This window comes from Pseudopipra pipra, chromosome 13 (genome assembly GCF_036250125.1).
Source record: "Pseudopipra pipra isolate bDixPip1 chromosome 13, bDixPip1.hap1, whole genome shotgun sequence".
In the NCBI taxonomy this organism is placed as follows: domain Eukaryota; kingdom Metazoa; phylum Chordata; class Aves; order Passeriformes; family Pipridae; genus Pseudopipra; species Pseudopipra pipra.
Window position 1 is genome coordinate 11,959,735 of NC_087561.1, and position 15,821 is coordinate 11,975,555.

Genomic DNA, 15,821 nt, shown 5'->3' on the forward strand with positions numbered 1-15,821 from the left:
CAAGAGGAGCCTGGCTCCATCCTTCCTACAGCTGTGCTCCGTGCTAGTTTCTTTGGCTGACCACAGCAATCTCCATCGGCCAGGGGTGTCCAAGAGCATCTCAAAACCATCACCTGGCAACTTCTCCAATGACCTCCAGGACAGAATTGGGGTGCTTTGGGTCTTTTAGGGAGTTAGGCTGGGCTGTGAGGTCATGTAGCCTGCTCTTTTTGTGGCCAAAACCCAAGTTTGTCCTGGCATCTTCTCTGCTGAAAAAGAACCTTTCTCCTGAGTGACTGACTGCACGTGGTAACCCCTGTGTAGAGGGAGGAGCTACGGGATCTCACAGCCATGACTGGAGAAAAGGGGACCTTCTGGTCCAACTGAGGTGTCTCTTGGGGGAATTCTAATTCTTGTTGTGACCCGAGCCAAGTGCAACTATGGGCCAATAATGCTCAGATCCCACTGTGTCCTGTCCAAGCACTTCTGTGGGAGTCATTGGGTGTGTGTTGGGTGTGTTCATTTATACAGTGAGATGGATGGATTGGGGCATGGATTTGCTGTCTTCCAAGCTTAGAAAGTACCAACTCTGAGCTGACTAAAATAATAGTAATCCATTGGGATTGCTGGTTCACTAGTAACTTAAAAAGGGATTTTTGTGCTGGGACGAACTTCAGAAGAGAAGCTATTTCAGCAAGGATTTTTTTTTGACTTCAAGTTTTCTGCATGCCTCAGCCTCACAGTTGTGCTTAAAACTGTTGTGTATCGATAAGAGTTTCCTTCCACCCATAATCTCTTCTCTCCTTCTGTTCCCTGCTGTAAACAAGCCATTAAAAATGTGTTTATGACATCACAGTTGGTGACCATGGAAATGACTTTGATGTTAGAAAGACAAATATAGCATCATGATTTCACGGCAGGATCAAGGCAGGAGAAGACCCTTGTTCAAATGGCGGGTAATTAACAAAGGTGGTAGAGGGGAAGCTCAAAAAAAAAATGTGAAGAGCCAATTGACTTAATATGATACACTTTAAAGTTTTTTCCCAGTGCAAAAAAAAATAAATTTCAAACATCTCTTTCAAATGAAAAAAATTGCAATGCTCTGACTGTACTGTTTTTTAAATAAAAGCCTATAGGGTAAACAGAGAACTGGAGGGGGGAAGCTTTGGAATAAGAATTATACATATGCAAAAACTCCAGAAGGCATCTTTGAAGCTGAAGTGGTCTGTGCTTAAATCAAGCTTGGAGCATAGGGGCCAAACTAGACCAAGAGGCTAACATTCCTCCAGAGTCCTGCAGGTTTTGAGTACAAATGGGTGGAGCTGGGGTCTTTATCTGGTAAAATCCCCCTGCCTTGCTGTGTTATCCTCAGGGTCATACTTGCCTGCAGCCAGACGCCTCAAAGGAGTCAGGGGAGCCAAGTCTGGCAGCCAAACAAAAGTCTTTGGCTTCTGATTTTGCTGTGACTCCAACTCCTCCTCAATCTATTAGGCCAACGCTCCTGGCATAGCTGCATCCATCATTTACACAGGCTGTTGAAAATAAGCCCTTGTTTTCACATAGATTTTATTAAATTGTTAGTGTTACACACTTCAGAGGCAGCAGGACCCAGCCTGCTAGGAAAGTATTGTCAGAATCATTTCTGGGCTCACTTTCTGAGCAGTTGTTCCAATATATGTAATTATGAATAAAATAGCCTCTGAAAAGACCTCCTTGGATTCAGAGAGAGATGAGAACAATAGGGTAGAGATTAAAAAAGATGGTTTTTCTCAGCTAATTGTTTTTAATAAAATGGTAAAAGTGAAGAAAACACCAGGAAACTATAATTAGGATGATAATGCTTTGTTCTGCAGAAATATGTGCCCTGTTGCCTCTTCCATTACAGAGCAACAAAGGGAATGAAGTAGAAGGGAAGGGGAAAATGGGAATGAATGGGGGTTGTTAAATATTGGATTGGAAAGGTCAATAATCTTGTCTTGAAGGTAAAGCTGATATAAAAAGCCCTGCAGCAAGGCTGCCCTGAGTGCTGCCCAGCCTGCTCAAAGGGTTACCCGAGTGCTGGGGCTGGTGGGTCTCCCCGGCTGCCCCATGCCCTATGTCCTGGCTGTGAGCACAGCTTGCAAATGCTGCCCGGGGTTTCCAGGTGCTGCTGCTGAAGTCCATGCTTTCTCCTGTGAAAGGAAACCCCTGAGGGCTGGGGGATTTGTATGTGCTTCACGTCCAACTTCTCTTGCAGCTGGAGGCTCAGCCCAGCAGACAGAGGAGGACGCAACCCCTCCATGGCGGGTCCCAGAGCTGCCGCCTCTCTCAGCTCTGCCTGACTCTATGTGCCCTCTCCACCCCACAAAACATTCCCGATCCTGTTAGATCCTGTTATCACAGAGCTGCCATAACTGTTTACAGCAAACAGTATGTAGGCCTAAAATAGCCCCTTTCTTGGCTTTGAGTGATGTGCAGGCAGACCAGACTTGCCCAGTGATGCCATGTGACAGTCCTGAGCCACCGTCAGCCTCTCCCCGAATCATCAGGGATTCAGTACATTCTTGTGAGCAGATTTGGTGTGTGATTCAGTGTCCAAGCCACTGGAAGATGGTTTTGCTTATGAACCAGGTGGTGTTGTTTTGTCTTTGCTCTAACTGTGGAGATTTTTAGACTGGCCAGCACAGGGCCATTGGAGTGGGTGCTTGTGCCGGTGCTCTTGCAGCTGCTCTTTGCTTTTGGTGAGTTTGCTTGTGAATGAAAACTCACCCGTGTGCAGCTATTAGAAAGGCTTTTTCCTGCTAGTGCTTTGCTGTATTAACTCTTCTTTTACCACTTTGGGGTATGAAACCTGCACTTTTGGGACAGGAGAGAATGACTTTGCCATTTCAGCGTGGACTGGGAGCACTTGGGTCCTGGTGGTGCCACAGCCTTTCCCTGGGCGGGTGCCTCACTGGTGACTCATTTGCCTTTCCCCCACCCTGGGACGGTAGCAAATTGCTACAGAAACCAGTGATTCTGAAAGCCCACGTGTGCGTTTGTGGTCCTCACCTGAAGGATAGAAGCCAGGGCTGTTGTTTTTAATTGGGCTTCCCAGGGGAGGTTGTTATGCCCCCAATTAACCCATTGCATAATAACCTGTGGAAATAAGTGGCCTGGCCTTGGGATGGGAGAAAGGCCCTCCTGGCCAGTGTCTGTCATTTGCTTTAGAAGGGCAGGTTGTGTCTGCCTTTGGGGACATCAACTGTGGTCAAGGTAGCAGGGAAGCAGGGTCACCTCTGGTGCAGTGTGACAAGGAGGGCACAAGGGCAGGGGATCCCCAGAGGGCTTTATATGCAAGTATAGAGAAATTCAGTTTTCCTTGGGCTAAAGGACTCTGTGGTACCTGGGCAGCTTAAATTCATAAGGGAGCAAAAGCTGAGTTACTGAAGGGGAAAGGAAAGCTTTGGACATGTCTGGGGTTCGTTTTTGTTACACTCATGTCTGGTGTCTAATTACCACTCCAGAGCAGGAAAACATTTCTCATCCAACAGCCCCCCTGCTTCATCTCCCCCAGTCAGACCAAATTTCACATCTATGAAATCAGTAAAGTAAATCAGAAAATAGTATCTTTCCCTAAAGAAGAAAGAGAGAATCCTTTCAGCCTCATACCAAGAAGCAAGAAAGGTCATAAAATTGAAACATTCTAAAATACTCCTGGATCACATTTAGCAGCTGTCACAGAGCAGCAGGGAAGTGCAAAGTGTAGTTATTGCTTATTTTAGGTACTTTATGTTGTTTGTTTTGTTTCTTCCAGACTGAATAGAAAATGATGCAAGTTTGCTCTGTGACAAAGGAAGAAAATTTATACTGATAGGTTGCTGAGGTGCACCTGAGAAGCCAAGCTGACAGGGGAGAGCTAAAGTCTTTCCCTATGCTGGCAGACTTTCTTGACTGAGTCATGTAAGAGTATGAAACCTCTCAGTCCTCTGCCAGCAAAGTGCTGGTGATTTCAGATATATTGTTTGAATCCATCCATCAGAGGACAGGCAGAGACCACCAACACTCTCGCCCCAGTCTTTTTCAAAGGGAAAAATGTTGGTGGATTCTCACCACGGTGATTATAGGGGATTATTCTAGGATTCTCAGAAGAATCTGAAAACCAATCTTTCTAAGTTATTTCTGAATAGCTATTGAATGGATAATTTCCATACCCATTATCAAAATGATGTGCTGGCGGTGAAATTTAGCTGTATTGTATTTGATCAGTAATTGGTGAAATGTTTTCCTAGGGTTAAAAGTAGTGTCGGCAACAGCTCTGTGTAGGGATTTACAAGGTGTTTAGATACATTTTTATGTATTCAGTTGCTTTATGCTATCCAAATGCTTTGATGGTGTGGAGAAAGCTAACGGGATTTATCCAAGTATTTAAAGACAAACTGAAAAGACTTTTACCTTCTAAGACCCAAGTTCAGAGTTGCATTGCTTCTGTGAGCTGTTGATGACACAACTAACATTTTAAACAATGTACAATGTTAAAATCTTGATCATTAGTGACTTGCAAGTCTGGAGAAAAGAGCAGGCTCAAAAGCGATCAATTAAATGCACAGATAGTAAAGAAAACATCAAGGATAAAAGAGTAAAAACTTTCCTTATCTTAGATTTTCTTTCAGTCTGTGGCAGTAATGACTAACATTACGACGTATCTTTGGTTTTATCTTGGATCACGTGAAATAAGAATTTGGTAAAATGTCCCCCAGTTTTTCAATTGAAACAAAGAGAATGGACTAAGATAGCAGAGAGTGGGGGGGAAAAAAGTATATAAGGAAGGAAAAAACCCTGTAATTTCCAGTTAAAGGTGAACTGAAAAGCAGAGCTCTCATTTAACCCTGGTTTTTCTTTTCAGTAATGTGACAAGCACAGGGTGGATACCAGTGCATCAAGGCAGGGACAGGCAGGAGACAGGCAGCACATCGGCCTGAGCTTTAAAAATGTTTCTATGTTGCAGTAGGGAGCCGGGGTTGAAAGCAATTTCCTGGAATTACATCTCCCCTGTGAGGTGCTGGCAAAGGGACAGAGCTGAGCTGCTTCAGGACTGAGAAGGGCAGTAAGACAAAATCAACACATCCATCACAGCACAGAGATCCCTCCACGTTCTCAGTGGAAGTAAAATATCTTTCCTTTAATCTCTGCATGGCCAGTGTGTGTTGGTTCACTGCTTTTCTCTCCTGCATTTTGGATCCAACACTGCTGGCTCTTGCTGGTGTGTAAAACCATAATGTGTTGCTGTGTGGATGGAAGGTCAAGGTCCTGGAAATGGCAGAGCACCCCAAGTTCCCCACTTGAGGCATCTCTGTGGCTCTCCTTCTGGAAAGAGCTGATTCTTAGATGAATATTAACTATTTCAGATTTTAAATACCTGCTGAAAAAAAAAAAAAAAAAGCCCCTCTGATTGTTAAATCCGCTACATCCTAGACAAATATTTAAGTGATGTTTGATTTTAGGGCAGTCTGTCTGTCTCTCCTGGGGTCCTGTGGCCCTCTACAAGTTCTGGGTGGCTGAGTCCTACAGCTGGAGGGGGTGATGCACAGAGACTATGTGACTTGCCTGAGGCCAGAAAGTCTGTAGCTGTGGAAGGAATTGGAACCTGGTTGCTCAGTTGTTGGTCTGGCAAAATGGATCTGGGATCGTTCTTCCTCTTTGAGCAATGAGAAAATTTAATACATTTATAAATAACCAAATAAAAAGGAAGACAAATATTATTTTAATATTCCCCATTATAATATATAGCTCTTGCAGCCACTGTAAGCAATGAAGTCAGATATTATAGATTAATGGAAGCTAAGCTACCTAATTTACCACCAGGCTAGATAGTGTAAAACAAAGCTTTGCATTAACTATCTAGTGATTTTAAAAATGTTTCAGACTGATATCAACACTTTTTAATTGCATTTTTGAGGTGAACTCACTTAGATTCAAAACACTGTACCTGCAGATTCTTCATTCTCTTATTTTAAGGTGTATTTAGTGATGACATTTCCTGTGACAATCTCCCTGGTTTTGTCTTTGGTGGCTCTCTCATACTGCTCTGCTTTTCTGGTGTCTGGTGATCCCTGTAGGCATTCCTGTGCCAGGGCTGGCCCCTTCAGAAAATAGTTGGAGAGGGGAAAAAAAATGCAACTCATCCATCTTGGATACCTTGACACACACATAGCTGAGGGGAGCTGCCAAGGAGAAGCATTTCCATACACTCTCCTTGTCAGAAGAGTAAGCAGGCTGAAAAAGTTGGATGTGCACAGTAAGTGGAAGCTGACCCGGGCAGCCTTGATTTACATAGCACACACTTGGGACCTGCTCATTACCACAACATCCCCCTAATCATCACCTCTGCATGATGGGCACAGGGATGTGAATATGCCCCGGGATCCCCAGCGCTTCATTTTTCCAAGCAGCACCCAGCCTTTTGCAGTTATTGTGATATGACAGATGCACATATCATTGAAAGCAGGTCTTGCATGGCATTACACAATGTAAATCAATAATGTGAAAATACAGCCGTTAACACAATGTACAGTTTTGCCTATTACTACAATGCCCTGCTTGTTCCAAAGGAAAAGCAATTTTATGCTCCACTGAAGCATGGTTTGCTTAGCCTTCAACTAGCGGCAAATGCCAGATACTGCAAAATGTTATTGTTACGCAAGCAGTGTCCTGGATTTATTTATACGTATCCATGCAAAGACTAATTTCAACAAGGACTAGGACTGGAGCCCCTCTGAATATGGGCCTGAACTGCTCTGACCCTGCATTTCCAGCTCTGCTGCCTCCTCCTGATCCAGCGAAGCTGCACAGTCCTGTGCACCTCACTGTGCCTGCCCTTCTTTTGAGCTGGGATTAAATTCTCCCGGGTTTTAGGATATCCTAGCACACAATGGCACCTCTCAACCCAAAAATCAGCCACCCCAAATATAGCTCTATGTGCCTGGCTCACACACTGCTCTGGTTGCTTTCCCTTTACCTCCACCATAGTATTCTTTTTCTTGGATATGGGACTTGGCTGCCTCCGTGCATGGCAGGAAAGTCAGCACTTCTTGGGCACTTCTCATCCTTGTTGGCTGAGCTGTGGGGAAACAGTAGCATGAAGCCTCTGAACGCCTAATTATCGATACAGGCCTCATTGGCTGGTCCCGGTAGAAGTTAATTCCCTTTAGCTGAGGACACAAAAAGAAAAGCTGCAACAACAAAAGAAGAGATCTACTCAGATCACTGGGGTAGCAGGGAAGAGGAGCAATGCTGCTGTGTAAAGGTAACCCCTCCTGACCCTCTCTCAAGGCAGAAGTTGCTCCACATTCACTTCTGAGCAAGGAAGCCTTGATGAGTTTAACCTGTGGTAGAAACAAAGATCCCAGAAAGACATGTTGAGGTGGAAAAGCCATAATTCCTGAGCTTATCAACTCAGTGGGGAGTGAAAGGGCACTATCACTTACTCACTGTCTGTGCAGCCATCCTCAGGTATGAAAACTGTCCTGTGCTCAACTTGGGACAGGATTTGGATTGTCCTGTCGTGCTCAAGTGTGATCTCCAGGAGCAAGTGGGCAGGGATATGGCTGCACCTCACAGCTTGCAGCTCATCTTCCACATTTTCTGGTGGAATTGGTTTCCACTGGAAAAAGTCAGATTTGTCAGAGACAGGCTGTTTAGCAGAGTCAGATTCGTTATCCTGAGAGTATGAACAGGAACATGTGGAAAATGAAAATGGGTGGGAATCCTGACGGGCTCATGTTTTACCACCTCTTTACACTCTAGGTCTCCTATGTGGAAGCAGCTGGGTAGCTCTGAGAGAAATTTTCTTGTTCATGTTTGGGGGAATTTCTGGGTCATGACTTATCCCTGAGTTGGATGGAAAGCGTGTCTCAAAATTGTGTTTAACTATTGCACAGAACAGAAATTCTGGCATTGCTCAGTTCTGTCTTCTGCCTATACGGTGAAGCTGGGGAAGGATTAAAAGCTCCTGCCAGTTGCACTGTGCTGGCATCCAGCCATTGCAGGTATGGTTCTTAATGAGAGCTTAATTAGGAATCGAGGGGTTTGCTAGTGATAGAAGGATGCAGATGCCAAGTTCTTTCAATAGAGTGGTGACTGAGGCTCCCCATGCCCATGCTGTGGATGGAGGGGCTGGAGCATGGCATGGCCATGCTGTGTACAGAGAGGGGACAAAGGCACAGCTCCATTCCTCTTCTCAGCAGCACAGTGTGGAAATAACTTGAAAATTAGGGGGGTTTTTATCTGTGGTCTTGCTTGGAGCCTGGCCCACTGATGGGTAGCCTGGCCTGACCTGCTCAAAGGGTGTGTGGCAAGCTCAAGGAGGTTTCATCCAGGAGAAGCCAAGCATTGGGGATCATCCCTGGGTTTTCTAAACCTTTTTCTTTTTCTCATTTGGACTGATGTCAACTTGAAAAGCAAATGCAGCCTTGAAGTGGGAAGTAGGAGTGTCTTTTCTTTGAAATGTCCGCACAAAATATCTCTTTTATTAAAATATACCCTCTATTTTTTTTATCTCTGGAAACGTTTCCATGTTTGGCCTGAATTCAGGAATGTTTTGGTGCCTGTGCCCCTCCCTTTGCCGCTGCATATTGTTTGCTAGGATGAAAACCGTGCCCTTTCTGTTGTGCCTCCTTGGTCCTCCCTCAGCGGGGCTGGGTCAGCAGCCGCTGCCTCTCACCCTCCCCCTGCCTGCCTCTCTGCCGGCTCCAGCACCCTCTCTGATGCTTCCAGGTGGGCTCTGCCTCACCACAACATGAAGGTGCAGGACACTGTGATTGCTCCTGGGATTTGGTCCAGGCCATGGTGTGGTACATCAATGCTGCTGGCAAGCCACAGCTTAGCATACGGAGGGGAAAGGGAATCCTCCTTCCCCTGAGGCTGAAGCTGCCCCTCCATGCCTGGGGGCTCTTGCTTGCAGAGAAGAAGGAAACAGATCCCCTCGACTTTAATATTTCTATTATACAGCCTAGATTAATTTTGATTTTCTCTTTTGACTCCTTTGTTGTGTTTATTTCAAGGGATTTCTGTCACCTCCCTTCTGCACTTCAATGTGCCTGAAAAATTTCTGTCAGGAGTGATTGTATGTGACTTGAAGAAAGTGCAATTTTTAAGACTTGAATTTACTTTAAAATCCCCCCTGCTTTATATTCTTTTTTTTCCCTCCAAATTAGCACATCTCCACACTGAAGCTTCCCCATCTGACAATGCTCTGTATGTTATTACTGCCACAAGACCTTTCCACCACTGGGTTTCTCTCTTTTCCATTTCTTGCTATGAATATGAGATTTGCAGGGGATTGCCTTGTGCTGAATATTTGCATCACGGCCCAGGATGCTTTGAGTAAGACTTCAGGGAACTGAAAGAGCCTTGAGATCAAACCAAAATACTCCAGAGAAAATTCCCCAAAGCCATAGACAAATATTTTCAAACATGAATATTTCCACCCTGGCAATTCTCTTTAAATACATTATTGCAACAGACAGCTAGACAGACAGACAGGCAGACACTTACGGACGGCTGACATTAGCACGTAGCTTCTGCTGTCACCCGCAGACGGGCTGCATGGCTGGAATGATGATTTTTCTGTCCTGACTTTGGGGAGTTTCACATATTAGACAGTACTAAAAGAATTTTTAATTGGACTCATTTTACTTTTTTTTTTTTTTTTTAAATCAGAAATGAGACAATGTGTGTGAACCCCTGTGGTTACTGTAGTCTCAATCAGCTGCCAAATAATATTATAGAAGTTGTGATTGGATTAATGAAAAGCTTGTAACAAAATTATGGTTGTGAGGAAATTATCCTATTGGGGGCTTTAATTTAAACTGGTGGGACAAAATTAGTCCTAAATTAAAGAAAACTACTAATTGTGTAGATATATCACTTGATTGATAAACGCACCAGTAGGATCCTGCTCCCAGGGTGTCACTCTGCTGTTCATAGGGTTTTTGAGGGAAAATGCACTTGGCAGCCTTGCTCCACTTCCTTTTTGCTTTTTCCATGGGTGTCCCGGGCTGCTGTGGGCTGTGAGCTCTTTCTCAGCCCCGTTTCTGAGGTCACCGAGTCCTGGAGGTCCCAAAGGGGAGGAAGGTTTGGACCAGCCCAGGAGTACTCTGTGCTTCCTTGGGGATCCCACCACCTCATCTGGGATGATCCAGCACCTACATGGGTGGGACATACAGACACCACTGGAATATATAGATGAGGTGAGGACTCATTCCTCGTGTCCCAGCAAGTGCTTCTCTTTGGTGATGAGTCATCTAAGCCATGTTCTCCATCAGCTGCTGATTCCTTCCCCATGCCATGGGTTTGGGAAGTTGCCTGCAGGGCACAGGCCCCGTCTCTTGGTGCTGCCCCAGCAAAACGGGATCCCCAGCTCATGGCCATTCTTCATTTCAGGGCAAAAAAGGGTATTGAAGCCCTGTGTCCCTTTTGGGGACACTGTTCTACAGAAAGAGTTTTTTTATTCTGCTGGAATCAAGGCCAGCCACAGATCTGTAAATGCAAAGCCATGGCTGCACCTCATGCTGGGAAAGGGATATATTGTTGCGTAACTGTCTGTATTTCATTCACTAACAGATCTCAGTTTTCCCCATAGCTGGGAAGCCCCGAATTTGCCTTTAAATAACCACAGAGTTGCTAGAGGCAGTGAAGCCCATGGGACACCACTCAGGAGAACCTGGGATGGTTTCCATCACACTTTGTACTGCTGATCTGGACATGGTAAGATTTTTTGGGCCACACAGCATTAACTGTTGTATGCAGCTCCTGAGCTGTAATATTACTGGGAAGTGATATAGTGGGATGTAGCAGGTATTTTGGGTACCAAAACCAGATACATCTTATCAGAAAAATCCCAGGAGGGGAGCCCAATGAGGGCTGAGAAGAGACCCCCCCCCCTCTGATGCAAATGACCTGCAAAGCTGAGTCACTTTGAGACAAGACTCCTGATGCCAGCAAAGGGTGTTATTAAGCAAACATTAACCTCCCTGCACTTGGGGACTGGTTAGACTGAGTTTTCCCTCTGTTTCTGAGCCCTTGTTAGATCCCAGTGTTTTGCCTTTGGATCAGACCACATTGCTGGATCAGTTGCCTAAGAAAAAAAAGCTCAGTTTCCTTCTGAAATTTTTCCTCTCCTTTAGGAAAACATTTCTGTCACTTGCATCTGTCATTGGCTTTCAAGTGGTAAATCCCAGGCAAATAAGTCTGTATTTAAAGCAATAAATTCAGTGCCTTTCCTCCGAGGCTTTATTTTCTCATTTAGTGACCTCTTGTTTCCCATGTCTTTGACACTTCTCCGATGTGCATTAAGCAAATATGCAATCATCCTTTCATTCTCTATCTTTGCTTTCATTATGATTTTTTACACTTCATTACATTTCCCTCTATAATTGCAACTCTTTGTTGTCCCAAAGTTTTATGGCTCTTTCCTCTCTTCTCTCACTTCTTGTGTTTCTTTGTTATTCACGTTAGCTTTTCTTGACACTGTGTTCCTAGTACATTTTCTAGATGTCAAGCAAACTCTTAGGCCTAAACTCATTTATCTTTGAACACTTTCCATTTCCACTTCAGTGCTCTACCCCAATGAATTCCATCCAGAACTTCCTTTTCTTCTAAAATTGGCTGTGCTGCTTTTATTCAGCGTTCTTTCCTTTTTAGGCCTAATTATAAATCCAATTGTTCGGTCCTGAATGCTTCCACGAGCTCCATTCATTTCCGAGCACAGTTCTGCCATAACTGCTGGGGGAAGTTGCGTGACTGCCCTTTCAAAATCCTAATATGATCTAGATGAGAAAGAGATGTTATTTCTAACTTAAATTAAACCCTAGCGCAAGATCAGGCTGTTAAGTCTCTCCTCTCTGCTCTCCTGTCGCCGCGTTTGCCCACCCTGGAGAGTTTAGAGGATGCTCTGTGGTGGGTTTATGGAGTTTTCCCAGCCCCTTGCAGTGCCCGGAGAGCTGCCGGGAGAGCCGGTGGGCACCGCCGTGCCTCCCGCCGGCTTCAAGTGCAGAGGTCTGTTGAAATCCATCAAAAGCAGTTCAAAGTGGCAAATGGCTGATTCCCACAAACATAAGCCACTTCTTTCCTTAGGAATTTTTACTGTCTGCTTGAATAAATGGGTGCTAATTTGTAAGCAAAAAGTGCCAACCTCACTGGCTTAATTTTGAGCATCTTTGGGATAAGTGGTCAACGGGAAACGCTTGGTTTTTTTGCTGCAGCTCTCCATCTGGGATTGATTAGCTGTTTTGGCTGAATTTTGGCTCTGCAGCTGGGCAGGGGTTGGCACAGTGTAGCTAGGGCTTGTGTGGGAACAAACCACCTGTGGTTTGTGAAGCTCACTCTGCTCCCAGACTCTATGGGACACTCAGCTGCTCAATCTCAAGGCAAACCATGCCCACTGCTCCACAACCAAATGCCTAACTCATCTCAAGTCTTACACACTCAGATTTTAGGAGCAGCTAAATGACATGATGGGTTTGATGTATGTCCAGATACCCTCTGTCAACATTTGCCTTTAGGTATGTTCAGATATTTAGATGTTTCTTAGGTAACTTCATCTGGGTTGAATGTTCTCAGGAGGGGAACACACAGGTCTGGGAGCACAGTCTGAAACAGAGAATAAATGGGAACATGATGTTCTTCCAGCGCAATTATTGGCAGGATTTGCTAAGCTTTCAAATGGGCAATAGAACTCTTCTTTCTCCTCCAAAATTGCCCTTGGAGGGAGGTGATGACAAAGAGACTTGCTCTTGTCCACTTACTTACTTATTTAACCTGATTTCTTTCTATTCTTTGAGCATCTGGAAAAACCATGAGTCATGTGATGACAAAGTTCATCCTTTGTTCTGAGATGAAGAGAAGAATGTCAGTGACTTTGCAGACCTGGGGCACTCTGTCAACCCCAGCTAACGTGGGGGCTGCTCTGCTTTGCTCTCTAGGCATCGCTTTCTCTCGAAAGCCTGAGAAAAAGCAACCACTGCTGCCTGTGTGTCTTCTTGTGACCTTTCAGATGGGTGCTCAGGCAGTGTCAGTAGGCTCAGACGATGCACAGTGATGGACCTGCAGGAATGTGGGTGATAGCAGTGACACTGAAGTGTGTATATAGGATCATGAACTCCACTGAGAGTCGGTGATGTGGAGATCTGTCCATGTTGCAGGACCACTGGTGCAGCTGCAAGCAGGTAAACTGTTTGGTCTCTGATTCCCACCTGTAAAGCAGAGCAGATATTGCTGGCTGCAGAGTATGTATGGCGATACAGCTGTATGATTTATAAGCTGTGAAGGTTTTAAGATGCCTCACAAGTTGCTCAGTGTTGAGCTCAGTGGTTCAAGGAGGACTTGCCTTAGTTCAGCTTTGACGGTGCAAAGCAGAACTGCCATGAGTGGAGAGGGGACAGACACTATCAAGATGCACAAACACCCACATCAGGGTTTGGCACATGTCACTGTGTGTCAGTGCCATATAGCACACAGTTATGGAGGGCTTGGGAATAAAGCTCCTTTGGCCTCAGAGGAACCCCATCACCCACCTTGTGGTTCATTGCATTGGGCTCTTGCTTTTTGTGGAAGAGGGGTTCAGACTGCACAGATACCAGATAAAGTCTTACAAATTACCTGACCTTAGAGCCTGAAACCTTTAGAAATCTGTACATTGATTTGTTAAAAAGTTTGGCATTTTGTTAAAGAACTTTCCTAGGTAAAGCTATTGAAATGGTGGCCTTCACCAGCAATTGCTTTGTTATGGTGTGGCAACTATCCCCAGAGGGTGCAGGGGCATGGCTGGGGTATTTAGCTTGTGTCTGAAATTTTGTTTCCAGTTTGCACAACCATTACTTTTTGGAAGCTTTAACACATCCATGTATGATGTCAGGCATCTTTCTCCCCCTAAAATATCTGACAGAGGGAGATAGAAAGATCTCTTGCAGCGACTTCTCTGTATCAGACCAGTCACAGGAGATGACCTGAAAAAACTAGCCATGATATACCATATCATGTAAATAAATAGATCTTGCAGTGTTTCTAAGCATCTACAGTCAGCTGTGTGCCAGAGGGATATGACTGGATTATTATAGTCTGTCATTTCAGCATGAACTCAGACTATGTTAAGTGAGTATTATTTAATAGTCTGGATGAAGCCTTTGGAGCTGTTATTATCTCTCATGTAAAAGCATGCTAAAGCAATTTGAACAGGAAAATCATCTTGGTGATGGGCTGTATCCCTTCAGTGGAAAGGCTGAGGGGTTTGTACTGTGCCACACCAGAGCCACCTGCCCTTTGGAATGGGAACTGGGAGGCATACAGACCCCCAGGATGGCACAGGGAGGGATGTCAGGCTGCTGTGAGGAGTGGCCAAGCTGCTGCCTGGACTGTGGCCATGTGCTTAGGGATGCAAAGCAAACAGCTCTGCTTGGGAGGACCAAAAAGTGAACAAGTTTAACACAAACTTTAGAGCTGCTGTCAGCAAATCTGCACGGGCTGAATTTATCAGTCGCCTCATTGCAGTGTGACACGGCTGTGCTGCCTGCAGGCTGCAGATGTGTGGGGAGCCAGGAGCCCTCTGTGCAGGGAGAAGTTTCAAGGTCCAAAGAGAAACCTCTGGGGAGCCACTGGGTTTGGAGGGTCATGAGCCATGGGGAGGGGCCATACAGCCACACGGTCAACAGGCAGTACAGAGCCGTGGAGAGCGAGCTGGGAGGAGGGATAAAATCCCACACAGCACAAAGCTGCTTGGTGGGGATGCTGCTCCAAGAGATCTTCATGTCAGGGCAAAACAGGCCTTTAAATTTCCATAGAATTAGGTTACGTTTGTGCTCCTTTTCCATCCCTGTATCCTGCACCGTGCCTGGCTCCAGTCACAGCCGACAGGCCACCCTTGGAAGCAGGCAGCAGTCCCCAGCTGCCTCATGATATTATTATTTTTTTATTCACCTCTATAAAAGTCTGTGATTCATTAAGTGCTTGTCATGTTTTGATACGTGGATCAGGAACTAATCAATAGCCAGCCAAATTTAATAAAAAGGAGCTCTATTCTTGGGAAATGAGCTTGTTACCATGCCAACTATCGATCTTTCCTGACAGGTTCTGTAAGTCACAAAATGGGGTCCTGATGGGTAGGTTGGTCTCCCTCCTAGGCTGCCAGGAAGGGCACTGGTTGCAATATCTGTATTTAAAAGACTTTGGGGACAAAGTCTTTTTTAGTACTGTCTCCGTGTAATTCTTTGGCAAAGGTTCTAGATTGCCTGGAGCTAGCAGAAATCATCTAAAGGCTTTATTTTTCTTACTGGCTTTAAGATGGTGGAAATAAAAGACAGAAGGTAGCAGAGCTCTGGTTCTGTGCCCAAGCCTCAGAGAGTGAGGAGGGATGGAGCCCAATGCCAGCCCACGTGCCCTCCTTGCTGATGCATGATGTGCCAACCATCACCTGGTCCGTCTGCAACAACATCCCAGCATTTTTCCTCGCAGTGCTAACAACTTAACATGAGCCAAATGGTGTTAAAGGCACTGAAACGATCCCCTCTCACGTGGATTTCTCCAGATGACCATGGTAAGCAGGACAGATTTACATTCTGAGGAAATGTTCTGCAGAATCCCACAAGTCCCAGAGTCATTCCACTGAGCTTCCCTTACTGATGCTGAGTCCTTAAATTCAAAGTCTTGGCATTGCAGCTATTCTCTGGCATGGATGACGCTGAAAGATTTGGGAGCAAGAGCTGAATATGGACAAGGAGGAAGGGGTTTGTCGAATGGAATTAACGCGTCTCCAGGGTTTTGATTTGCCTGATCTGTTTCCATGTTCCTAGGTTTTTATTTCCACTTTTTTCTCCTTTTATTTCTCAGAG

General features: G+C 45.2%; 2 long non-coding RNA genes across 2 annotated transcripts in view; one reads left to right on the forward strand and one right to left on the reverse strand.

Annotated features, from left to right (window-relative positions):
* The window catches only part of LOC135421498 (uncharacterized), a 103,339-nt gene that overhangs the window by 84,435 nt on the left and 3,083 nt on the right, over positions 1–15,821 (forward strand). The gene's annotated exons all lie outside the window — the stretch shown is intronic.
* LOC135421499 (uncharacterized) overlaps positions 483–15,821 on the reverse strand; it is a 29,604-nt gene continuing 14,265 nt past the window's right edge. The window contains exons 2-4 of the long non-coding RNA XR_010434032.1: positions 9,883–13,190; positions 7,425–7,600; positions 483–7,322 (exon numbers count right to left, since the gene is read on the reverse strand). This is a non-coding gene — a long non-coding RNA (uncharacterized LOC135421499). The remainder of the gene's footprint in view (positions 7,323–7,424; positions 7,601–9,882; positions 13,191–15,821) is intronic.